Consider the following 27,716-nt stretch of genomic DNA (forward strand, 5'->3'; position numbering starts at 1 on the left):
AAACTTAAGTATGGGATGACATAAGTTTATCATTTGCATACACATTTTGGGAGCTTGTCACTTTTATATTTTCACCATCTGTCCCATAATAGTGAAGATATTTGTGTTACATTATTGTGGTTATTTGGCACAAATCACATACTTATTTATTTCTTTTGCTCTTCTCATCATGGATCACAGAAGGTAGCCATTCAGCCCATCATGATTATGCCTGCTCTTGCTATAGCAATACTGTCACTTTTCCCACAACTCTGTGAATTGTTCTTTTACATGTATCCATTTCCATTTTGAAAACATTTATTAATTCTGTTTCCATTGCCCCTGCATAACTAACGTTGGATCAGAAACCCCTTCTATGAAAGAGATTTTTCCCACATTCTCAATGTATCTTTTGCCCAATATTTCAAATCCATCCCTGCTGTGTGATACCGAGTCATAGAACCGTACAGCACGACAACAGATCCTGTGGCATACCAAGTCTTTTCTCATGACTCATGGACGCTAAACCTGCATGACCCCCATTTTGTACCACTCATTGTCAAATCGTCTCCCCAATACCACTCATTCAATCACAACAACGAGAGGCAATTCTAAATGGCCAATTAATCCCTATCGGCTGCATTTCTTTGGATTATGGGAGGAAACTCGTGCGGATCCACACACACACACAGTAGCGGAAGTCAGGTTCAAACCTGGATTGATGGAGCTACAAAGCAGCAGCTGCAGGTAACGCTCACGTCTGCTGTAGTGAACTGCTGGGAGAGGTTAGAGTTAATTCCCGCCTGAGTAAGAACTTGGACCTGCTGCAATTTGCCTGCCACTGCAACAGAATTGCAGCAGATGCAATGTCACTGGCACTCCACTCTGCTTCATCAATGGCAAAATAAAACATCGTCCCCTCGGTACTAATCATCAAGAGTGATTGTCCATATACGACCTTTTACAGAGTCTACAAGCCTGATAGCCAGTATTACCATAACCATTGAAGAGCCAAGGGGTTATGTTTATGATCTAGCTAGATCATCACTTCATGGTACTTCGGCTGTTATTTACCATTATCTCACACAGATTACACACATCCATTCATATCCCATTCCTCCTGCAGACCTCCAGTCTCATTAAACAATTGCTCATATTTCATTGCATCTGCCAACTTAATCTCCAAACAGGTTGGTTTGGCTCATCTTTGATCAGTCTTCTAATTAACAAAACAGGATCTGCAGCATCTCCTCAGAAAAATACCAAAGGAACAACAGCGTCAGAGTGGTTTGCATATTAACTACATAACTCTATATCTCTCAGCTGTTACCTAAGCTTCCCATCATATTTTATGATTCTTACAAGTAGCTGATCAAGAGCATTTTTGTTTGAAACTACAGTTGAAATAAGAGTACTATTCATTTAATAATTCCCAATTAATTTGTAAAGTAGTATTTGGTAGTTCGTTTCCTTTCATAAACTTCCTTTGGCTTCACATTCTCATTTCAAGTTGAACAATGCAAAACAAGATTTGCATTGTTCATTTAATGCCAGACCTCTGACCTAATCTTTCTACATCGCTGTGGACTTTTCTCATTCTGTGACTGCTGTAATGTCTTCAAAATAGCACTGTTGAATGTTGACACATGATAATAAGCATACAAGAATTTATGATCACTGGCTATTATCTTGGAGGAGGAGAAGGATGTTGAGACGCTAGGGAAGTAGGAAGATATTTAATGGTTTTTGTAAAGCAAAATACAAGAACTTCATTCATTCATGTAGAATTATATGGGAAATTTATAAAGGACATTATTGTCAATCCATATTTTTTATAGAGAATGGCAGTGCTGAAAACCTGAGATTAAAAATATAAACAAAGTGAGCTGCAAATTAGGGCAGAAATGATCAACCATTACCGAGTCATAGAGTAGTACAGCTCGGAAACAGGCCTTTCGGCATATCTAATCCATGCCAAAACCATATAAAATGCCCACTCCCATCGATCTGCACCAGAACCAACGGCCTTCCATATCCCATGTATCCATGCAACTATCAAAACTTCTCTTAAACATTGAAATCAAACTCACATGCACCAGTAGAGCTGGCAGCTCATTCCACACTCTCAAGACCCTCTGAGTGAAGAAATTTCCCTTCATGTTCCCCTTAAACTTCTCACCTTTCACCCTTAACCCATGACTTCTGGTTGTAGTCCCACCCAACCTTAGTGGAAAAAGACTGCTTGTGTTTACCCCATCTATGCCCCTCATAATTTTGTATGCCTGTATCAAATCTCCACTCAATCTTCTATGTTCTAAAGAATATTGTCCTAGCCTATTCAATCTTTCCTTATAACTCGGGTCCTCCAGACCCAGCAACATCCTTGTAAATTTTCTCTGCACTATTTCAAACTTGTTTACATCTTTCCTATAGGTCGGTGACCAAAACTGCACACAGTACTCCATATTAGGCCTCAACCATGTTTTATACAACTTCAACATAACATCCCAACTCCTGTACTCAATACTTTGATTTATGAAGGCCAATGGGCCAAAAACTTTTACAACCCCTCTATCTGTGACAGCACTTCCAATGAATTCTGGACCTGTATTCCCATATCCCTTTGTTTCCTCACTGATTACCATTCACTATGTAAGACTTACCCTGGTTGGTCTTACAGAAGTGTAAACCCCAGACTTGTCAGCATTAAATTCCATCTGCCATTTTCAGCCCATTTTTCCAGCTGATGCAGATTCCTCTGTAAGCTCTGATAGCCTTCCGCACTGTCCACTACACTACACCCCCAATCATGGTAATCTGTAAATTTGCTGATCCAGTTAACCACATCATCATCCAGATCATTGATATGAATGGCAAACAACAAAGGACCCAGCACTGATCCTTGCAACACTCCACTGGTAACAGGCCTCCAGTCAGAGAGGCAACCATTTACTACCACTCTCTGGCTTCTCCCACAAAGCCAATATTTCATCCAATTTGCTACCTCAATCTGAATGCCGAGCAACTGAACCGATTTAACCAGCCTCCCATGCGGGACCTTGTCAAATGCCTGACTAAAGTCCATGTAGAAACATCCACTGCCGTGCTTTCATCCACATTCCTGGTAACTTACTCAATAACTTCTATTAAACTGGTTAGACATGACTTACCATGCATGAAGCCAGTCCACGTATACCCAAATACTTACATACCTGATCCCTTAGAATACCTTCCAATAACTTTCCCACAACTGATGTAAGATTCGCCAGCCTATGATTTTCTGGTTTCTGTTTCGAGCTTTTTATAAACAGCAGAACAACATTGGCTGTCCTCCAATCCTCTGGTACCTCTTCTGTTGCTAAGGATGTTTTAAATATTTCTGCTAGGGCCCCGGTAATTTCTGCACTTACCTCCCATAGGGTCCGAGGAAACACCACGTCAGGCCCTGGGGATTTATCTGCCCTGATTTGCCTCAGGATAGCAAACACATCCTTTCTGTAAACTGTATAGGGTCCATGAAGTTATGCCACTTGGCCTCACTTTTATAGATTCTGTATCCATCTCCTTGAGATGCAAAGAATGAACTTAAAATCTCTGTTCTGGCCTCACACGTGGTTACCATTCTGGTGTTCCAGTGGACCAGTTTTGTTCCTTGCAGTCCTTTTGTTCTTAACATATTTGTAGAATCCCTCAAGATTCTCCTTCACCTTGTCTGCTGGAACAACTTCATGCCTTCTTTTAGATAGATAGATACTTTATTGGTCCCAAAGGAAATTACAGTGTCACAGTAACATTATAAGTGCACAGATATACAAATATTAGAAGAGAATTAAGAAGAGGAGATTGCAGAGATTTACAAGGATGTTGCCTGGATTGGGGAGCATGCCTTATGAGAATAGGTTGAGTGAACTCGGCCTTTTCTCCTTGAAGCGATGGAGGATGAGAGGTGACCTGATAGAGGTGTATAAGATGATGAGAGGCATTGATCGTGTGGATAGTCAGAGGCTTTTTCCCAGGGCTGAAATAGTTGCTACAAGAGCACACAGGTTTAAGGTGCTGGGGAGTAGGTACAGAGGAGATGTCGGGGGTAAGTTTTTTATGCAAGAGTGGTGAGTGCGTGGAATGGGCTGCCGGCAACGATGGTGGAGGCGGATACGATAGGGTCTTTTAAGAGACTTTTGGATAGGTACATGGAGCTTAGAGAAATAGAGGGCTATGGGTAAGCCTAGTAATTTCTAAGGTAGGGACGTGTTCAGCAGAACTTTGTGGGCCGAAGGGCCTCTATTGTACTCCAGGTTTTCTATGTTTCTATGTTTAAAAAGATTTTTTAACGATTACCTCAAACAGTCTAACAGGATTTCCCCGGTTAAAGGTTGACTCATTATAGAACTGAGGGTGAGAATTACTTTGTATAGCACTCTTTGGAGTATTACTGAAAGTGCTCCTCCGTTCAGCAAAGGTGGCATCCAGAGGGTGAGAAACATTGTCCTGAATTGCCAGGATTATCCGTAGGGTCCTTTTGTTCTACCACAGCCTCCAGTATGTCCAGTTTTAGCTTTCCCAATTTCTTTCCTAAGTGTTCTCTTGCATTTCTTGTACTCCATAGGCACCTCATTTCTTCCCACTTGCCTATACCTGTTATGCATCTCCATTTTCTCTTAACTAGGGCTCCATATCTCCTGAAAACCAAGGTTCTCTACATTTGTTATTCTTTCCTTTTATTCTGACAGGCACATATAAGCTTAGTACTCTCAAAATTTTGTTTTTCAAGGCCTCCCACTTTCCACGTACACCTTTGCCAGAAACCAGCCTGTCACAATCCACACTTGCCAGATCCATCAAAATTGTCCTTTGTCCAATTTGGAGTCTCAACCCACTGACCAGACCTATCTCTTTGCATATGTATTTTGAACCTAATGGTATTGGTCCCCTACACTAACTTCTGTCACCTGCTCGGTCTCATTCCTTAATAGCAGATTGATTCCTGGGATGGCAGGACTTTCATATGAAGAAAGACTGGATCGACTAGGCTTATACTCACTGGAATTTAGAAGATTGAGGGGGGATCTTATTGAAACGTATAAAATTCTAAAGGGATTGGACAGGCTAGATGCAGGAAGATTGTTTCCGATGTTGGGGAAGTCCAGAACGAGGGGTCACAGTTTAAGGATAAAAGGGAAGCCTTTTAGAACCGAGATGAGGAAAAACTTCTTCACACAGAGAGTGGTGAATCTGTGGAATTCTCTGCCACAGGAAACAGTTGAGGCCGGTTCATTGGCTATATTTAAGAGGAAGTTAGATATGACCCTTGTGGCTAAAGGGATCGGGGGTATGGAGAGAAAGCAGGTACAGGGTTCTGTTGGATGATCAGCCATGATCATATTGAATGGCGGTGCAGGCTCAAAGGGCCGAATGGCCTACTCCTGCACCTATTTTCTATGTTTCTATCCGGTATCGCACACTCTCTCATTGGGACCTCTATGTACTAATGAAAGAAACTTCCCTGAACACATTTGACAAACTCTATCCCATCTAGTGTGGATTTCCAGTCAATATGTGGAAAGTTAAAATCAACTTTGTTTCTTGCAACTGTCTGCAATCTTTCTACAGATTTGTTCCTGTAAATCCCTCGGACTGTTGGGTGGTCTGTAATATAGCCCCATTAACATGGTCATATCTATCTTATTTCTCAGTTCCACCCATAACACCTCACTAGTTGAATTCTTCAGTCTGTCTTGATGGAACACTGCTGTGACAATTTCCCTGACTAGTAACACCACCCCTCCTGCTTTTAATCCCTCCCACTCTGTCATATCTAAAACAGTGGAAGCCCAGAAATATTCCACTGGCTCAACCTTTTAACTCCTGACTTTGTTGATGTCTTACCAACATCTGCCTCCACAACCTCTCCACTAATAGGGGGTTTCCATTCCCCTACAGCTCTGTTTAAACTCTACCGTGCAGCATTAATAAACCTTCCCACTAGGATATGAGTCCCCTTCAGTTCAGGTGCAAACCATCCCTTCTGTACAGGTCTCACCTTCTCTGATAGAGAGCCCAATGATTCAAAAATCTTATGCCCTCCCTCCTATACCTACTCCTTAGCTACGTATTAAACTGTACAATCTTCATAGATCGGAACTCGGTAGCACTTGGCATGGGTAGCAATTGTGAGATCACAACCCTGGCAGTCCTGCCCTATAACCTAACACCTAATTCCCTGTGCAGAACCTCGTCACTTGTCCTACCCATGTCATTGGTACCTACGTGGACCACGACCTCTGGCTGTTCACCCGATCCGAGATATCCCTGACCTAGCATCGGTAAGCAACATACCATTCGGGAATCTTATTCTTGCCTACAGAACCTCGTGTCTATTCCCCTAACCTACGAATCCCCTATCACCACAGCATGCCTCTTTCCCCCCCTTCCCTTTTGAGTCACAGAGCCAGACTCAGCACCAGAGACTGTGGCTTTCCTCTGTTAGGTTAGCCCCTCCCCACCCCACTCCTCACCAGTATCCAACATGATCTTCCTGTTGTGGAGGGGGTTGGCCACCGGGTACTCTGCACTGGCTCCTTAACCCCTTTCCCCTTCTTTTTCCAGTATACCAAAGACACCAAGAGAATTCAGTTAGTCTCTGCATATGCTAATACCATGACTGACAACATGAACGACAAAGCTGAGCCACCCTGAGTATATCTGATCTGATTATATTCTGCTACTGTGAATTGGGCTTGCAAGCAAACTTAGTCTGATATTTTTTAAACCTTAAGGAGAAGGGAAGCTCCATATGCTATGATTGCCCGCTCTCTTGCTTTTCTCCTACCAGTTCCCATCATATGGGGTTATGCTAGAGAGGTGATGGGCTCTAAAGTTGGTCTTCCTTTGGAGGAGTGAGCAGCTAAGCTGGTGTTCAGGATGTTTAGATGAAATGTCTCATTTTTGTTTTTATTTGGTGCAATTGCAACATCTTTTCTCCTGTGGCTTAGCAGGGGAGCATTACTATATCAAGAACTACTTCTCATTCTCCCAATTTCACCTCTTGACTTGGACCAAGATTCTGTCTATTTTGAACAAAGTGATGAAAAAGGCAAGAAATAAGTGAATAATAAAAAAAGAAGCTGATCAGAGCTACAAAGGCAGGATTACTTCTGAGCCGCAAAATGAGACTTTGAAAGATGTAAGAATATTTCTGTTCAGCATTTTCTTTTATTTGTCTGCTGCCATGGTCCAGATATTCAGAAGGTGAATCAGACTAGGTATTGGGCTACAGCTATACTAATTACTTATTAAATAATAATTTCTTATTATTAGAGAGAGCGAGCCTGTGGTATGTCGAGTTACCGGGTGAACGAGTAGTTTCTGGGGCGTCTGAGTCATTATTGATGTTTGCTGCACGCTTGAGTGCTCGGTGGAGGGAGCTGATGCTTTTTTGCTGATGGGTGGGGGGGGGGTCGTTATCTTGCTGCTGTTTGAGCGTGGGAGGGGGCTTCTAGGTTCTAACATTTAACTGTCATTCATTCTTTCAGGCACTCCTGTTTTCGTGGATGTTTGCAAAGAAAATGAATTTCAGGATATATATTGTATACATTTCTGAAATTAAATGTGCCTATTGAACCTATTGAATTATTTTCCTGTTATTTATAGGCACTGATATGGCTTGTAACAATTAATTTATACTTGTAAGAAAATGACTGATAGTCATTAAGTTCAGATTGTTCGAGCTTGAGTTTGAAATTGGCCCCCAGTGAATGTTGTTTTTCTAATGACACTTTCTATCTCTTCCCCATCTTAGCTGGGATTCAGATATCAGTTTATTGTCATTTATTGTCACTGTACAGTGAGATTCCTTGCTCAAGTGAAGCTTACAGAGTAAACGGTATATACATAGTAAGAATACATACAGTACGATGCATAAGCCTTGGGCACATATGTATACCTGATAAGTACAGTGAGAGCATATAATAACAAAATCAATGAGAAATAAGGAATCTGAAGTAGTGTAAACAATAATGCAAAAGTAATAATAACAAATAACCGACAAATAGAACTAAGTGTCTGAGAATGTGACAGCACTTTGGGAAGGGGATTTGAAAGAGCTGATTGGTTCAGAAGTCTGATAATAGTGGGGAAGAAACTATTCTTCAGTCTGGTCATTTGGGCTTTCAAGCTCCTATATTTTCTCTCAGGAGGTAGAAGAGAAAAAAGGGTTAGTGGCTGAGTGGTGGGCATCCTTGACAATACTATTAGCCTCCCTGAAGCAAAGCATTGTGGAAGTGGACTAGATGGAAATAAGTGACACACTAGTGAAGGACTGGGCAGTGTTTGTCACTCTGACAATCCAGAACAGATTAGTTGCTCTGTACACTAAGATGAGATGCAACCCATAGGGATACCTTCTATACCACAGCTGTGATTTGAGAGAATCCTTGCTGACAAACCGAATGTTCACAGACACATAAGGAAGTACATATGGTACTGTGTATAACCCTTGGGCAGATGTGTATACCTAGAGTGCCTGGGACTTACTGTAGTCATTTTATGTGTTGAACTATGATGATGAGGCCTCTGTCGGTCAGTGCTGACCATGGATACTGTGTCCTAGCTGTCTAGATATGGAAGCCAGGGCAGAGCAAGCTGTTGTCCATGTTGCGAGCTCCCCCTCTCCACGCATCTGATGAACCCAAAGGAATGGCAGAGACCATTACGGTTTGACACCAGCAGCATTGCAGGTGCTGCCAGTCTGCATTGATCTCAACGTAGGACTGCGTTAAGGACTCCAGATCCGGGTTTTCCCTTCGGGGTATACTTCCAAAGCCTCCCTCATGAGGGGGTATAGCTGCAAAGCAGCGGAGGTTTGAGATCAGAATTTTCCTTCTCCTAGATCAGCTGCCAACCACGGCTGTTGAGCCCCATCTGCCTGAAGCGACTGGTTTTAAGACACCAGTAACCCATCTTTGCCCCTTCTGACAGTAGAAATGATTCCGCTGGGCTTAGTAGCTCAGCCAAAGGTGAAGGCCAGGAGCTGGATTGTGTTGTCAGAGGCTATTTGAGTTGCACACCATTAATAGGTAGTGGGAGCTTGTACCACCTCTGTCTATAAAAACCTTAAGGAACCCATATTGCCTGTACTGCTGCAAAAAAAATTCATAACATAAGCAAGTGATATGATGTGGGTCTGATTCTGATATGGGTCTTTATTGTGGACCGAGAGAGGGAAGGAGCTGGGAGAGGGGAACCATGGTTAGGAAAATGGAAAGGGAGAGGGGAGGAAGGAGAAAGCATCAGAGAGACAGTCTGTAATGATCAATAAACCAATTGTTTGAAACCAAATGGCCTTGCTTGCTGTCTCAAGGCATCTGCACCAACCCCACCTCTTGCCGCTGGCACTCCTTCTCTGTAACCTGTTCCACACCCGTCCCATGGCACTCTACCCTCGCCAATCCCAACAGCCTTTGCTCCTGCCAAATTTACAAACTTGCTCTCCACTCCACATTGATAAAGGCAGAACTGTGCAAAAGTCTTGGGCCCCCTAGCTATACATATGTGCTTAAGACTTTGCACAGTACAGTTTATGCTTATGCTCTATCAGTATGGAGGAACGAGGTGATGGTTACAGCTATGATGTAAATGAGAGAAGTTTGCAATGGAAGTCTGGGGTGGTGAAATTTAAAAGCTTGCCTGAAAATTGAGTAATATCCTGTTCTTGCTTATTCTTCAGATTAGAAATTACTGGCCAACAATTAAACATTTCTCCCACTGTTAAATTATTTGATCTACACAGCACATGTACTATTACTTGTTTGGGATCATTTAAGAAAAGTTCTGTCTTAGCAATATGCACGTAGGGATCGTTAGCAAGTGCAGGTTGCAGTGCATCAGCACTGCACTGCCAAACCTAAATATATGTAAAATCTTTCATGCGTAGAAAAGGATTTAATTCAGTTTTACAAAAAAGCAAGAAGTACAATGCATATCTTACTGATATTTACCGTGCTTATTTGAAGATTTAATTATTGGCTCTGTAAAGTATGAACTGCAAGGAAATATTAAGTTGAATAAATGCAAGCCAATTCGGGTTGTAAAGTCTCACAACAGTCCTAATACCTAATAATTAAGTTTGCCCTCTCTCCTTGAGTGTGGAGTTAGGTGACCTCCCAGTGATAGCAAACTATGAGTTGTGGTGATCAGCATCAGCAGCCTAGAATGACCCTGAGGTTAGGAAGCTGAGAGGGAGCTCCATGGGCAAAGCAGTTCAGGTACGTATTTCTGCTGGTAGTAGGTCATAAATCTCACTAGAGCAAAGTTTGAGTGTTGGCCCTTCAGCCAGATCAGTTTAATGAGATAACAGGAATCCGAATAAGAACTGTCAATTTACTGACTAGTGGGATTTAAAATCTAGCTGCAATGAATGTTACCCATTACATTCCTGCAGCCAGCAACCGGAGGACCTTTACACTGGAATGAAGTGGTAGCATAAATTAAACGCTAGGAAAATTCTGATCCATGCTAAAATATACAGAAATGTCTGTAAAAGTGTGTGCCAGGTTAAAAAAGTTTTGTGAACATTTAATGAACAAATATTTAGTTTTCCCAAACTTTTCAAAGCTATTTCTGGAGTGATACAATGAAGACAAATTGTTCCAGGCACAAAATACTTTAAGTAGTGTTTTTTTATCACAAGGGTTAAAACAGAAGAAAAGAATGCAGGGTAATGAAGACAATTTGTTGTGTACTGTTTTTAGTGCAGAATGTTTCAAGTGTGGGAATATGGTGACATCCAGAGGAAAGTCCAAATCAAGTTCTCCTTCCTATTCATTAGCATCCCCTAACAACTACACAGATTAGATGCATTGAACAAACTCTGAATGTTTAAACTACACCGGTTTATGTTTCTGAAGCAATAATTGACCACAGTGCCCTTGCAGTCGGAGAGAATTGTTCAGATACTTTTGAGCATTGGTGGAGGATGAACTGGGTTGTTCTGAGAATGCCTTTGGTCAAATGGTTCAGGTCCACTGTAAAATAACATTTCAACAGATCACTGATCATCTCTTTTTTTTCTTAGATTATCTGGTCATTTTTTCTAGGGCAACGGCCAGAGTAGTGAAGTACCTGATGTGCTTTTTCCTGCCTGATTTCAAAACCCACACAGCAGCCAGTGAGCCGTGGGATCTCACGGCTATCTGAGGAATTTCAGTGCAGTCCTTGATAATTGTATTAAGTTTTTTTTATTAGGTCTCTGAGCAGATTACAAAGCATATGAGACGCTGAGCTTTGCCAATTATTATCCCCTGATTTCAGCTCTCTGTTATTTTTAGTACCATTGTCATTTTGGCAGTCAGATGACTAATGACCATATCAGGACCTCAAGTCTCATAGTTTGAGGTTCGGGCAATGTAATGTGGACATGAATTTATGTCATGTGTCATTTAAGAATATGATTACAAATAAATCCTGTCATGAGGTATCTGCAGTTTGAAGCGTGAGCAGCAGAGAATTCCTGCTCCCTACTGAAAGCTTACTCATTGGTCTGTTGCTGTGAGAGCCTTGACTTGCATCCCATGGAGAGAGAAGGTCGAAGGGTCAGCTGGTCAAGTGATTACTGTTGACTTCCTCAGAATGGTTTCGGTGAGGGGCAGGAAATAATCTTGGTGACTAGGCAAAATCAGATTCATTTATTTATCACATATACGTCGAGACAGCCAGTGAAATGTGTTTGTCTGCATTAACAACTGACACAAGCGAAGGGTGTAACTTGGTTACATGTACTGAGGTACTGCAAAAAAAACTGCGTGCCATCCACACAGATCATTCCATTGTAAGAGTGCACAGAGTCTGTATGAGGGAAAACTGTAACAGAATGCAGAATAAAGCGTTACTGTTACAGAGAAAGTGCAGTGCAGGCAGACAATAAGGTGCAAGGCCACAAGGAGGCAGATTGAGAATAGCAGGAGTACATATCATTTCCCCCGAGATAATGCAGCACTACTGGAGATTCCATCTTCTGAATGAGACATTAAACTGAATACCATTCTACTCCCTTGAGGCATAAGAAAAAAAATCCCCAACCACTGCTCCGAAGAATAAATGAGGTGCAACTTTGTGTAGAACACTGGAGGCTAATTATATCTTAAAGTATCTAGTCATTATCGGCATTGCCTGTGGAGGGAGGTTCTGGGCGGAAGCCAGACGTTGTGTTTCCATTTCTGCCACAGTGACTACTCTGAGCAACATATGGGGTATTTGAAAGGAATATGAAAGACCCAATGCAAATACGATTCTTTACCCCTTTTCTGGCAGGATGGTACCCGCAAGCTGCTATTGTTTTGTTTTAATCTTCTGCTTTACCCAGAATAAATTTCATCATTAATGTTTATGTTTATGTTTCTCAAAGTTGTCTCCTTTCTTGGACTTCTTTATTTAGCTGCTGTACATTAAAATATGTTTTCTGCAGTGCAGGGAACATAAAAAAACAGTGGGCGACCTTTCTTTCTTCAAAGGACCAACCTTTGGGCAGAGAAGCAGGAAAGCAGTGGCTGTACTACTGATACTCGAGCCAGTGGCATTGCATGATCTCCCCATCAATGTTGAGGGCTGAGACCCTTCATCAGGACTGGGAAGGAAGGGGAAAGACGCCAAAGTAAAAAAGGTGGGGAGTGGGGGAAAAGGCTTGCCAAAAGCTGACAGGTGAAGCCAGGTGGGTGGGAGAGGTAATGGGCAGGAGAAGAAGGCATCTGATAGGAGAGGAGAGTGGACCATAGGAGAAAGGGAGGGAGGAGGGGTACCAAGTGGTGGTGGTGGGCAGGTGAGGAGAAAAGGTAAAAGAGGAGAAGAGGGAATAGAAGTAGAGAAAAGGGGGAGAAGGGGAAAAAAACAAAAATAAATTACCAGAAGGCGAAATCCATGTTCATGCCATCAGGTTGGAGGCTACATAGATGGAATATGAGGTGTTGCTCCTCCAGCCAGAATGCAGCCTCATTGTGCAGAAGAGGAGGCCTTGGACCAACATGTCAGAACAGGCATGGGGATATTTGGCCAGCAGGAAATTCCGCATATGGCAGATGGACCACCAAGTGGTCCCCCAATTTATGTCGGGCCTCACCAATGTTATCGCTTTCTGGGTCTCTGCTAAGGTTGTGGAACATCCAGTGCTTCACTGACAGGAATTTGGGGCAGGCGATTGTTGTCTTTAGGATTTATGGTCGAAGTGCATTTCAGAACACCATTAAAGTGCTCAGCCCATCTCTGAAGAATTTTCTCTTTGTCCATGATCAGTGTGTTCCTATCAGCACTAAGGAGAGGGAATGATACAGGCTCAAAGAGTTATTTTAATGCAGTTTAGAAGTTCTTTAAATCGTACCTATCTGAATATGCCTGGCTCCCCTCAGGTTATTTCTCAGCCAGGAGTCCTGCATCTGGTGCAGTTTGTGTTGTACCGTCTTTCAGATGTTATTGAAGGCTTTCTTCTTTGAGATGGACATGGTCACTGAGAGAAGCTTTGTTGCCTATCCAGCAGTTGTTTGATGACAACACAGTTTTCATCAAACCAGTCCTTGTGCTTTTTGGTAGCAGGCCCCAGAATCTTTGCAGCAGTATTGTAGCTCAGCTATCAAGCAGTTTCACATTCTGACTATCCAGAGTGGGGGATATTAAGCAATCTTCCAGAGTAACAACAAAAGATTGCTTTTCAGGTTGGAGATATTCAGCCATCTTGGGGCTTTCTTTCCTTTGTAGGCATCTTTTGAGCTGGATATAGATGCTCAGTTTAGAAACAATGAGACGGTAGTCTGTCCAGGAATCAGCATTGCACATAGATTTGGTCACCCGTACATCCTGCCCGTCTCTCTTCCTGACAATGATGTAGTCAATTAGATGCCAGTGCTCAGAGTGGGGATGCATCCACAAAGATCTGTAACAGCTGGAAGGCAGAAGACAGTGTTGGTGATCAACAATTCATGTTCAGCACATGTTTGGAGTGGTAGAAGACTATTGCTGTTGCAGCAGCCAACACCATATTTTCCAATGACACTATCCCAGGAGGTGTTGTCAGACCCTACTCTTGTGTTGAAGTCACCTAACATAATTAGCTTGTCCACTTTGGGAATAGTGGCAATAACTGAGTGTAATCCTTCATAGAACTTGTCCTTGACATGGTTTGGGCAGAAGCTCAGTGCTTCCTGCCGTGCGACTGGGAGTGTTTCACAGTCATGAGCCTGTCATTCATGCCATTTAGAAGTCCAGCTATCTTGCCAGTGATCTCCATCCTCACTGCAAATCCAACCCCAGCCTCACCTCAGTTTGCACTCCCAAAGAATATGTATTCTGCACCCCTTTCACAAAGTTCGTTCTCTCCTGCAAGCCGGATCTCAGTCAGGGCTGGGATACAGACATTATCTCGAGTGAACTCTTTGCTTATTAGAGCAGTTCTCCTCTCGGGCCTGTCAGCATTGACTCTGTCCAACAACGTGCACGCATTCCACACACTGAGGTTGAGAGCAATAGTCCTTAATTTTCTCTTATTGTCTGCTGTGATAGGGTCTCTGCCAGCTGTATTAAACTGGCCGGGGAAAGAATGGAGCAGGCAATGTTTAGGGCACTTTCCTAGCCCTGTCCTCATACTATAGAGGTGAGCAGTGCATTCTGTCAAACAGACCTCCCAGTGGCCATGCATTTCAATTCAACGTCCCACTCCCATTCCAACATGTCAGTTCATGGCCTCCTCTGTTACTGCGATGAGGCTGGAGGAGCAACACCTTATATTCTGTCTGGGTAGCCTACAACTTGATGGCATGAACATCGATTTCTCAAACTTCTGGTTATTGCCATCCCCAATCCATTCCTCCATTCCCGTTTCCCTCTCTCACCATCTCCTTGCCTGTCCATCACCTCCCCCTCTGGTGTTCTGACCCCTCCCTTCCCTTTCTTCCATGGTCCTCTATCCTCTCCTATCAAGATCCCCCCTTCTTTAGCAGTGTATCTCTTTCACCAATCAACTCTCCAGCTCTTTACTTCAAAACTCCCCCTCTCCCAGTTTCACCTATCGCCTACCACCTTGAAGCTCTTCCTCCCCTCCCCCCACCTTCTTGCTCTGGCTTTTCATCTTTTATTTCCAGTCCTGATGAAAGCCCTCAGTCCGAAACATTGACTCTTTACTCTTTTCCACAGATTCTACCTGGCCTGCCAAGCTCCCCCAGCATTTTGCATGTGTTGCTTAGATTTCCAGCATCTGCAGATTTTCTTGTGCTTAAGTTAGTTTGGGATGGGAAGGATGGATGACAAGGGTAACTTGAGTGAAGACTTAATTTAAAATGAATAAGAGTTGTGCAGCATCAACCTCGGTCACTCATTTGAGACCATCTGCATCCAGTGGCAAGACAGAGTCAAGATGGCCGGAGATGAAGTCAGATGCAGTGGATGACCACGATGCCCGTAGTGCCCCATCATGCACTAAGTGCTCCACTGCACCTTGCTGGGTCCACTTTCTTGCCTGTGGTGCCAAAGTGGTTGCCTCCGTGCAGTCTGCCAGGTGCAGTCTTGGATAGGCAAGCCAAGCTCACCGAGGTTTTAAGACCCATCGCTTTCCCTCACTTGGTATAGCCTGCTCATCAAAGCTCTCAACCAGGATGAGGCCCCTGTCACTAGCGATCAGCTGCTTGAAGTCACAGCTGAGTGTCAAGTGGAGATCAAGCTACTCTCAAGGGAGCACGATGTACCCACCCCTTCAGGGGTGCTACACCTCCCTGACATCCCATGCACCCTGGCTTCTGCAGTATTTGTGTGAAATAAATGATCAACTCCCCATACCAAGGTCACACAGTTACCAGCAGTCACTATTTGTCAAGACATGCCAGTATTCACAGGTTGGCCTCAGCTGAACATTTTGTAGCTTGTGGATACTTCTAGCAGTGAAACAATAAAACCTCATAACATGAGCAATGCAAACTGAGAGGGCCCCTCCTTTTGGCAGCAGGTCATAGTTACAGAGAGCAGCAATCATTCTGCTTGGAGAGGTGCCCATGTGATTACCTGCCTGAAAGGGAACACGTTGACTGGGGAACCATTGCTGAGGTTGTGCAGCCTTTCTGCACGAACTCCTGTGATTCTCCCTCCACCACCTATGTACTGTGACAATCAGTGGAGAAAACTAGAGCACCTAAGGGATACCCGTGCAGTCACGGAGAGAACATGCAAACTCCAACAGAGAGCTCGGACAGTGGGATCTGTGAGGCAGCAGCACTGCTTGAATTTCTGTGCCGCCCTTTGAACCCCTGCGCTGTTACAGAAATAAAGCAAATAGCTGAGTCATTCAATTTCTATCCAGTAACATTGATGTCTTATTGGAAATAGTTAAATTTTTCTGGAATTGAGTCCGGGTTCATTTTCGTTTGTCTTCCACACCCTGTATGGCTGGTGAAGCTGCACCCAGAACACTGAAAGAGAGAGTGTTGATTGTCCTCGTTGGAAATTCCCAAAATAATGAAACTCCTCTGCAGACTTGAATGTGGCAAATGTAACCCCACTGTTCAGACAATGAAAGAGAGAGAAATGGGGATTTACAGTCTTGTTAGCTTAATATCAGTAGTAGGGAAAATGTTAAAACAATTATAAAAATGTGATAACAGGGCACTTAGAAAATATCGATGTGATTATACAAAATCAGCCAGTATTTATGAAACAGAAATTGAGTTCTACAAACCTTGATTTTTTTGAGGATATAACTTAGAGGAACTCCTGGATATGGTGTATTTAGATTTTTAGAAAACCTTTTATCCAAGTTCCTCATAAGGGAAATTATTCCAGCGCCTAAAAAGAATGTGGTAAACTGCTTCAATCACGATTTTCTAGTAGCACTTGCATCCACTGTGATGAAGTTTTTTCAAAGGCTGGTGATGAAACATATCAGTACCTGCCTGAGGAACACTTTGGATCCGCTCCAATTTGCTTACTATCACAACAGGTCAACAGCAGATGCCGTTTCATTGGCCTTTCACTCAACCGTGGAACAACTGGACAGCGAAGATGTCCTCATCTGGATGCTCTTTTGACTGCAGCTCTGCATTCAACAGTATCATCCCCTCAAAACTAATCAATAAGATCCAAGACCTAGGCCTCAATACCTCCTTGTGCAACTGGGTTGTTAATTTCCTCATTTGCAGATCCCATTTAGTTTGGACTGGAAACAACTTCTCCTTCACTATCATCATCAGTACAGATGCACCACAAGCCTATGTGCTTAGCCCCCTTCTCTACTCATTTTATATGTATGACTGTGAGGCTAAGTATAGCTCCAATGAAATATTTAAGTTTGCTGACAACACCACTGTTGTTAGTTGAATCAAAAGTGGTGACAAATCAGCATATAGGAGGGAAATTAAAAATCTGGCTGAGTGGTGCCACAACAACCTCTCACTCATTGTCAGCAAGACCAAGGAGTTGATTATTGACTTCAGGAGGTGCAAACTGGAGGTCCAATTCTCACCAGGAGATTAGAGGTGGAGAGGGCCAGCAACTTTAAATACTTCAGTGTTATCATTTCTGGTATGGAAACACCAATGCCCTTGAATGGAAAAGCCTCCAGATAGTAGTGGATATCGTAGCCCAGTCCATCACTGGTAAACCCTCCCCACCATTAAACTCGTCTACCACAAGTGCTGCACAAGAAAGCAGCGTTCATCATCAAGGAATCCTACCAACCAGGCCATGTTCTCTTCTCACTGCTGCCATCAAGATGGAGAACAAGAGCCTTAGGTCCCACATCACCAGATTCAGGGACATTTATTATGCCTGAAACATCAGGCTCCTGAACCAGAGTAGATAACTTCACCCAGCCCCAACACTAAACTGATTTCACAGCCTATGGATCCACTTTCAAGGACTCAACGACTCAAATTCTGAATGTTTATAACTTATTTACCTATTATTATTATTATTAGTTTTTTCTCTTTTTTTTGTCTTTTACACGTTGGTCACTTGTCCCTTTTTGTTTGTGTGCATGTGCGCTGTTTTTCATTGATTCTGTTGTGTCTTTGTACTCTACGTGAATGACCACAAGAAAATGAACCTCGGATGACTTGTATATACTTTGATAATAGCTTACTTTGAACAAAATTGAAGCACGTGGATTCGGACAAGGATAGAAAGTTCATTAGCAGGGAAGAAAGTAGGAATTTATGAAATTTTCTTAAGATCACTGATGGTGACTAGTGAGGTAAGATAAGCATCATTGTTTCAGAGAATGATTTGAATGAGCAAACCATTTATAACTATTCTGCAATATATTTGTCAATATGAAACCAGATGGCATTGCCAGCACTAAGAAAGTGTTATGAGTGATGAACAGGCCTGATGGACAATGGAGTACAGAGTTAACCATCACCCCCCGAGAACCACGAACTATTACTGTTGCTATGCTGACCATGAGAAAGAGAGACGAAAAACAGGCAAGAACATCTGCGACAGATAAGAGAGAGAGGGAGATTGCTGATTAACTGTATTGTGACTCCTTTTGAATTATTTACTGTTTCGCTGCAAGGACAATAGTTTGCTCGTTAACATTCCTCAGTGGACTGTAGGAGTGGCATGATTTGATAGACACAGTCATTCAGAATTGATGGATAGCTGAGACCCCGTGAGTGGGGATAAAAAGACAGGTCTGGAGAGACACCCTCCAGACACACCAGTGGACACTGACTGAGTGTTGGGAACCCACAGAAAGGTGGGGGCTTCGGAGACCAAACCAGGAGATCAGTCAGTAAAGCTCACAGTGTTACAGCAGGGCCGGTGGGGATTTGTGTGTGTGTCCACTCATGCCAGAGTGACGAGTCCACCACAGAAGAACGGTCTAGCTGAAGACCAGAGGGGTCATAACTGAATGACCACAACGATACGACGGATTAAGAAAGCCACAAAAAGGTTTGCCTGCCGCAGCAGTTGCTGTTACATTTCACTCGCTCTCTCTCTCTCTCTCTCTCTCCAACGATTACAACTCAACAAGCATAACTACCTCAGCACTCATGAGCTGAATTGAACTTTATATTCTATGACAATTCATTTACCCCTAGACATCGATAGAGCTTGTTTATTATTGCTTATTATTATTCCTACACTTTTAAGTTTATTACTGCTACCTTGTGTTATATGTATATTTGCATTATTGATATGGTTTTGCTTATTTTTATTAATAAACACCTTTAAATATAGTACCACCAGACTCCAATGGATTCTTCTTTCTCTGCTGGTCAGACACCCACTTATGGGGTACGTAACAAAAGAAACAAAGGAGCTTCAAGGTGAGATAGATAGGCTGAGTGAGTGAAAAAGTATGTCAGAATCAGAATCAGGTTTAATATCACTGGCAAAGTTTGTGATGTAACACCATGGTCCTGAGAAAATTTTGTCTCATTTTCACTATGTACTGTACCAGCAGTTATGGTCGAAATGACAATAAAAGTGACTTGATATTTGTTTTCTTTGCGGCAGCTGTACAATGCAATAAATAATAATATAAAAAAAACCAGGAGTTACAGTGTGTATATAGTTAATTTAAAATAAGTAGTGCAAAATTAGAAATAAAAAAAGTAATGAGGTAGCGTTCATGGGTTCAATGTTCATTCAGAAAACAGAAGGCATAGGGGAAGGAGCTGTTCCAGAATCGCTGGGTGTGAGCCTTCACACTTCTGTACCTCCTTACTGATGGTGGCAATGAGAACAAGGCGCGTCCTGGGTGGTGGGGGCCCTTAATGATGGATGCACCTTCTTGAGGCATTGCTCCTTGAAAATGTCCTGGATACTGTGGAGGCTCGTGCCCATGATGGAGCTGACTAAGTTTACAAATCCTATTTCAATCCTGCACGGTAGCCCCCCCCCCCCCCCCCCGCCATTTCAGATGCTGATGCAGCCAGTTAGAACGCTCTCTACAGTATGTCTGTAGAAATTTGTGAGTGCTTTTGGTGACATACTCAGTCTCTTGAACTTCTAATGAAATATAGCCGCTGTCTTGCCTTCTTTGTAGCTACATTGATATGTTGGGTCCAGATTAGATCCTCAGAGATACTGACATCCAGGAACTTGAATTGCTCAGTCTTTCCACTTCTGATCCTTCTATGAGGACTGGTGTGTGTTCCCTCAACTTGCCCTTTCTGAAGTCTATAATAATTTCTTTGAACTTACTGATGTTGAGTGCAAGGCTGTTGCTGTGACATCACCCAACTAGCTGTTACATCTCGCTCCTGTACGCCCTGTCATCTCCATCTGAAATTCTGACAACAATGGTAGTATTGTCAGCAAATTTATAGATGGCATTTGAGCTGTGTCTAGCCACACATTCATGGGTGTAGAGAGAGCACAGCAGCGGGCTAACTAAGCACACATCAGAGGTGCGCCAGTGTTGATTGTCAGCAAGGTGGAGATGTTATTTCCGATCTGCGCAGATTGTGGTCTTCCAGTTAGGAAGCTGAGGATCCAATTGCAGAGGGAGACAGATGCCCAAGTTCTGGAACTTTCTGATCAGAACTGTAGGAATGATTGTGTTAAGCACTGACTTGTAGTCAATAAACAGCATCTTGACATAGGTTCTTGTATTGTCCAGATGATCCATGGCCGTGCAAAGAGCTAATGAGATCACGTCTGCCATAGACCTGTTGTGGTGATAGACAAACTGCAGTGGGTCCAGGTCCTTGCAGAGACGGGAATTAATTTTAGCCATGGCCTACCTCTTAAAGCACTTTATCATAGACATGAGTGCGATTGGACGATAATCATTAAGACAACTCACCCTGCTCTTCTTGGGCACTGATATAGTTGTTGCCCTTTTGAAGCAGGTGGGGACTTCCAACCGTAGCAATGAGAGACTGAAAATGTCGTTGAGCACCCCCAACAGTTGGTTGGCACAAGTTTTCAGAGCCCTACCAGGTACTCCATCAGGGCCTGTCGCCTTGCAAGAGTCCACCCTCTTGAAAGACAGCCTGACGTAGACCTCTGAGACAGTGTCACCAGGTGCTGCAGGGATTCTTAAAGCTGTCGTTTTATTCTCCCTTTCAATGCAAGCATAAAACGCTCACTTTGAAGCCTTGTATGAATGTGAAGTCATGTATTAATGTGAAGTTGTTTGCTTCAGTAGAAAGAACAGAAAGATAGAGTGTTGTGTAACCGGTGGCTGTTTGGGAAATGTTTATAGACACTGGGACCTGGTGTTCTTGTACATGGTCTGCTTTCTAGTGTAAATATTCCTAAGATAATAGATGGTCTTGTAACATGGAGGACCTTGTTAAAAAAAAAACCTCCCATTTGAATGCAAGGGACAAAGTATTAAAGAAGGCTAAATGTGGATTAAATTGCTGGGACTGGATGACCTGCTAAATTCTAAATAGATACCAGAAAACTGGAAAACAGTTAATGTGACTCCCTTGTTCAAAAAATTAAGACAGAAGGTGGGAAAATATATATAGGCATCTGTTAGCCTCATGAGACCTGGGAGACAGGCAGTTGCCCATGCTGCAAGTCTCCCCTCTCCACACCACTGATGTTGTCCAAGGGAAGGGCAAGGGCCGATACAGCTTGGCACCGGTGTCATCGCAGAGCAATGTGTGGTTAAGTGCCGTGGTTAAGGACACAACATGTTGCCTTAGTTGAGGCTCGAACTAGCAACCTTCAGATCACTAGATCAAAGCCTAGACCACTTGGCCACACACCAACACTGGGAAAATATAGGCCAGTTAATTTAATTTCTACGGTTGACAAGCTGCTAAAGTCAATATCAAAGAGGAGATAACTAATTATTTAAGAAAGCTCAATGTAATCAAACCTAGTTAATAGTGTTCTATGAAATTTGGCAAGTTTGCTCAAATTCTTTGAGGATGCGATGGGGAGACAGGTAGAGGGGTGTAGTGCATTAAGATTTACAAGCAGCATGAGGTAGATGCATTAAGAGCCCAGGGGTCTGGAAGAAATATATTTGCAAGGATTAAAAACTAATCTGCTCATAGAAACCAGAACATTGGAATAAATGGATCTTTACAGACTGCAGAGAACCATGAGCAGAGTACCCCAGTGATTAGCTCTGGGTCCTCATTTCTTTACTCTTTATAATAATGACCTGGAGGGGGGAATGAAATGTAATGCTTAAAAATTTGCCAATGATACAAAAATAGGTGGAAGAGCATGTTATGATTCTGCAGTGGGATTTAGGTAGATTGACTGACTGGATGGAAATGTGGCAAACTGAGTTTAATGTGGATGCACTTGTTAAGGGGAATAGAAAGGCGGATTATTATCTACATGAAGGAACAATATAAATGAGTATATTTCAGAGGGATTTAGGTGTTCTTGTGTATCAATCACAAAATGTTAACCGGCAGGCCCAAAGTAATTAATGAGTCAAACAGCTTTAAGTCCTTACGGGCACTAGGAATAGGGAGATTTTGTTACTGTTGTAGAGGGTGTTACTGAGGTCACATTGTCTACCATGCACAGATTTAGTCCCCTAACAAAAAAAAAGGATATGGTAGCATTAAAAGCAGTCCAAAAGGAGATTCACCAAATTAGTTCCTGAGATGAGAGTTTGGATAGACAGTTTGGATCTGCATTTCTTGGAAGGTAGAAGAATGGGGGCCAATCTTATTTCAAACATTTCATATCATAAGGGTAGCTGTTAAGATGTTTTCACTAGTGGCTATCACAAACGAGGAAATGTCATTAAAAACTAAGAACGTGTGTGTGTGTAGAAATTCTCTCTTTCAGATGGTGGAGATTCTCTGGAATTCTCTGTCACTGAGAATGGTGGAGGCCTGTTCATTAAATATATATAAGATGGTGATGCATAAATATTTGAAAATTGATAATTTGAGAGTTATAGGAAATTGGCACAGAAGATGAATTGTTCCAGCATAGATCAGCATGATCATATTGAATGGCAGGGCAGGTTTACAGGGCCTGGTGGTCCACACTTATTATTTCCTTCTATTCCTCTGACAGAGCTTCCAGAGCAATATCTGAAAACGTATGGATCTCAGTCTTCCCCAGGTTGAAACATTCTTCAGTGTTCACCACGTCAGAAGTATTTCTACCACAAGATAGCTCCACTTTGAGATGCAGTCTGCCTCTAACTAAAGCTGGCCAACTTTAACTCTGCTAGCACTGATGGCTCTGGCTCTCTGTGGCTTTGAACAGTCCTGCTGTAGTGGTTGATTTTGTGCTTCCAATTTCACATATTGCGATCCCCATGGCCATTTTCAGGACTGTCTAACATTGGCTCTGGTGCCTTGATGTTCTTTCTCATGGGCCAAACAGCTTACTTTCTTCCATTAAAACAAGTACCAGATTTAACTGTAAAAGCTGTTGGTGGTCATTTAACATGGTTATTTAACCATTTTATTTCACAATTATTCAAGTTGTGACGCTACTGCAGAAGTTGACAGATTGTGACATTTTCTCCTGAAAGTTTTACGTCTGGAAGGTCATCGTCATAGCACGGTGAATTCAGGGATTACAGGAAGAAACATTTGCACCATGAATTGTTTTGTAACTTGGAAAGAATTCCTGGGAATAAAAATAGAACAGAATTTTTAAATTATAATATAATCACGAACCATTCTTGACGGCTCCAAACAAAAATCAAAATACTAATTGGAACTTAAATTCTCCACACAAAGCTCAGTGTTTTCATATCATTAATTCCAAATAGTATCAATCCTGATTTTCAAGGGTAGTAGAATAACAAGAAATTTTAGGACCAGGAGAAGGATATTAATTTCAGACAAATTTGTCCCCATTTAATAGCTGAGTTTTATCTGTGGCACTAAACATACAAATATATAACAAACAATATTTAAAAGAAATGCAGACCCTATTACTGTGACAATTTATCTTGATCAAATACTATTTTCGCAATTGTTTAAATTGTAACATTATGGGCAGAATTTGACAAATTATGATATTTTCTCCTGAATATTTTATATATAGAAGCTCTTCATGATAATAGAACAAAGACAACATCAGACCTTTCACTGTAGAAATAGGATTATATCTTGAATTCATTTGTAAAATGCTTCAATGTAGCCTTTAACTCTATTACCCTTTGGTGGAAAGCTTGGATTCAATTTCCCGGCATTATCTATCAGTTCACCAAATGCCAAAAAAAGCTGAGTAGATGCATTGTTTATTGAAATGCAATGGCAAATACAATCCCACGATTAAAATACATGGAAAACAAAAAGCATACTTGCTGTCAAGGCAACAAGATGCCTTTATGTGTATATGCTGTATGTTCCTGTACAGCCTTTCAAGTGATTGGTTCTTGATAAATTCCAGATTTGGCTGATAGCTATTGAACACTCGACAAGCAAAACCTTTTTTTTTTGAAGTCACATGATGGAATGACTCAGTGTCTTAAGTTACTTACTCCTCTGATTATAAAGAACTATGAATTGCTGAATATTGTGAATAAGAATGAGAAGCAATATAAACTAAATGATCCTATTGTAAAGGGATTCTTACACAAGTTTTGTAGAAGATGGTGTTGAATTATCGACATTATTATAAACCGAATCAGAAGAGGGCCAGGAATTCAGTCATTTTGCTGAGCTTTGTAAGTGCTGAGCAATAGAAATTAACTTTCAAGAACTTTTAAATGATGCCAGGAGATGAAGAGTTTTAGATGAACCGAGAGTCCAGACAAGCTGCAGAGAAGAGGAGTTTTAATGGAGAAATGGAAAATTGTAAGTGATTTTGTTGGCGTAATTAGGCAGGCTTTGAATGACGGAACAATAGGGAGCTTTTCAAAGAACTCAAGTTAAAGGAAGCTGTCATAAGGATTGAAAGGGGGATGAGAATGTTGCTTACGCTGTGAGTTGTTTGTGTTTTGGAATGCACTTCCCAAAATGGTAGAAGCAGATTTAATGTTGACTTTCAACAAGGAATTTAGATGAATGTGTGGCTGCAGGCAAAGAGAAGGGAACTGTCTAAGTTGATAGTTTTTTCAAAGAACCAAGGCAGATGACATGGGCCGAATTGCCTCAAAAAAAAAGGATCAGCCATGATAGAATGGCAGAGCAGACTCAGTGGGCCAAATAGCCTAATTCTACTCCTATGTCATATGGTCTTATAGTCCTTGAGTTGAATTTGAAACGGGATTGAATAAGATGTCTTACGGGTTGGCTGGAAGCCACAAGCGTTAGCAACAATCAGCTTCACGTGGAGAATTGAGGGGTGCCCATGACTGATGGATGGAAACCAATTAATTTGAATTGCAGTTCACTGGAATTTGTACTGCTTGTGCATCTGTTAAAATGTGCACACACAAATAATAAAACGTAAATAGATATGCAAAAGCGCATTAGTTGACCATTTTAAGCCTTTATTTACATGCCACTTCCTTCAAGAAATCCTGAGATGCAGAATAAAATATGCCTAGATAATCATGCTTGGTTAGTAACCCTAAACATGTTATATGCATTAGTTCCTTGCACATGGCCTCTGAAATGCATTCCTTTAAGACTTGTTTGACTCCATTGCAAGTGCTTTAGATAGCCAGAGTGAGCATGACAACATTAACACGAGCAGGAGCAGGAAGTTTGGCTCTTTGAGTCTGCTCTGCCATTTATCAAGATCACCACTGATCTTTTACCTAAGCACGATTTAAGTACATTATCCCTATATCCTTTGGTTCCTTTACTATCCAGAAATCTATTGATTCTATAGCTGAACCTTCACAGCTGGCCAGGGCAGAAAGTGCCAAAGATTCACCACTCTCTGTGTGAAATAATTTCTCCGTATCTTGATCCTCAAAGGCCTACTCCTAAGGCTGAGATTGTAACCGCTGGTCTGAGTGCTTGCCGAGACATGTACCAAGATGTCCTCCTTGCTTTCTTCTAAGATCTAGAGAATACAGATCTGGACTATTTCTCATATAGCAAACCCCAGAATCAGTTTTATAAACCTTTTCTGCACTCCCCAGGACATCCCTATTTTTTAGGGAATAGGTCCAGCATTGTCTCAACAATGCCCTGTATGATTGTAATAAGTATCCTATACTCAAATCTTCTCATAATAAAGACCAACCTTCTCAATGGTCTGCTACACCTTCCATGTCTTATGCACAGGACTGGGGCACGTGGGACCCTCTGAACCCTAATAATACCTAATCTCTAACTATTTAGAAAGAGCTCTGCCTTTTGTTTTGTGTAGCAGTGGCAGACGGCAAATGATAGATAGATAGATAGATAGATACTTTATTCATCCCCATGGGGAAGTTCAACATTTTTTCCAATGTCCCATACACTTGTTGTAGCAAAACTAATTACATACAATACTTAACTCAGTAAAAATATGATATGCATCTAAATCTAAATGTGCCTTCTGAGATCTGCTGCTAAGAAATTCAGTAGGGAAGGGGCTGTCACAACCATGGATTCGGCAGCGCAGCAGATACGGGAATTGTGCTCCTTTCATTCCATTGTAGTATTTGTAGAGACTTGGACACAACAATGCTTCACTGCCTGTTTGCATTCTGCCTTGCCTGAGAAATTGGACTGTCGATTCAACTGTCTCTGAAGACTAGCGGTATTTGTTTAATATTTAGTTGTTCTTTTCAGCTGCAGTGTAGGCTTTGCTTTTCCATTTGAGAGTTTTAGTTAACGGCTCTGTTGGCCTAGCGTTTTTTTTCCCCTTTAACATTGTTGGCATTAAAGTCTGTGAACTGTGGGCCACGTCTGCTTCGGGTGACGGGCATAAAAGCAAGACCATAGCAGTGCCCAGAGAGGAAATCAGCTATACCCAGTGTCAGGGGGCAGTATTAGGTTGATGGCAATTGGCTAATAGAGGACTCATAATAAGAGCTGGGGTTAGACCAAAAGTCAGTTGTTGCGTATTGCGGGTCAGTACACATGACAGGTGGGAGGAGGTCATTTATGTGCAGCTGGTGAGTGAAAGTTGGGAACTGGAATGACTCAGTGTCTTAAGTTACTTACTCCTCTGATTATAAAGAACTATGAATTGCTGAATATTGTGAATAAGAATGAGAAGCAATATAAACTAAATGATCCTATTGTAAAGGGATTCTTACACAAGTTTTGTAGATGGTGTTGAATTATCGACATTATTATAAACCGAATCAGAAGAGGGCCAGGAATTCAGTCATTTTGCTGAGCTTTGTAAGTGCTGAGCAATAGAAATTAACTTTCAAGAACTTTTAAATGATGTCAGGAGATGTAGAGTTTTAGATGAACCGAGAGTCCAGACAAGCTGCAGAGAAGAGGAGTTTTAATGGAGAAATGGAAAATTGTAAGTGATTTTGTTGGCGTAATTAGGCAGGCTTTGAATGACGGAACAATAGGGAGCTTTTCAAAGAACTCAAGTTAAAGGAAGCTGTCATAAGGATTGAATGGGGGATGAGAATGTTGCTTACGCCGTGAGTTGTTTGTGTTTTGGAATGCACTTCCCAAAATGGTAGAAGCAGATTTAATGTTGACTTTCAACAAGGAATTTAGATGAATGTGTGGCTGCAGGCAAAGAGAAGGGAACTGTCTAAGTTGATAGTTTTTTCAAAGAACCAAGGCAGATGACATGGGCTGAATTGCCTCAAAAAAAAAAGGATCAGCCATGATAGAATGGCAGAGCAGACTCAGTGGGCCAAATAGCCTAATTCTACTCCTATGTCATATGGTCTTATAGTCCTTGAGTTGAATTTGAAACGGGATTGAATAAGATGTCTTACGGGTTGGCTGGAAGCCACAAGC

The 27,716-nt window shown here is 42.0% G+C and overlaps 1 protein-coding gene across 1 annotated transcript in view; it reads left to right on the forward strand.

Annotated features, from left to right (window-relative positions):
• LOC140734758 (FYVE, RhoGEF and PH domain-containing protein 4-like) overlaps positions 1-27,716 on the forward strand; it is a 258,362-nt gene that overhangs the window by 22,652 nt on the left and 207,994 nt on the right. The window lies entirely within an intron of this gene.

This window comes from Hemitrygon akajei, chromosome 10 (genome assembly GCF_048418815.1).
Source record: "Hemitrygon akajei chromosome 10, sHemAka1.3, whole genome shotgun sequence".
Lineage (NCBI taxonomy): Eukaryota > Metazoa > Chordata > Chondrichthyes > Myliobatiformes > Dasyatidae > Hemitrygon > Hemitrygon akajei.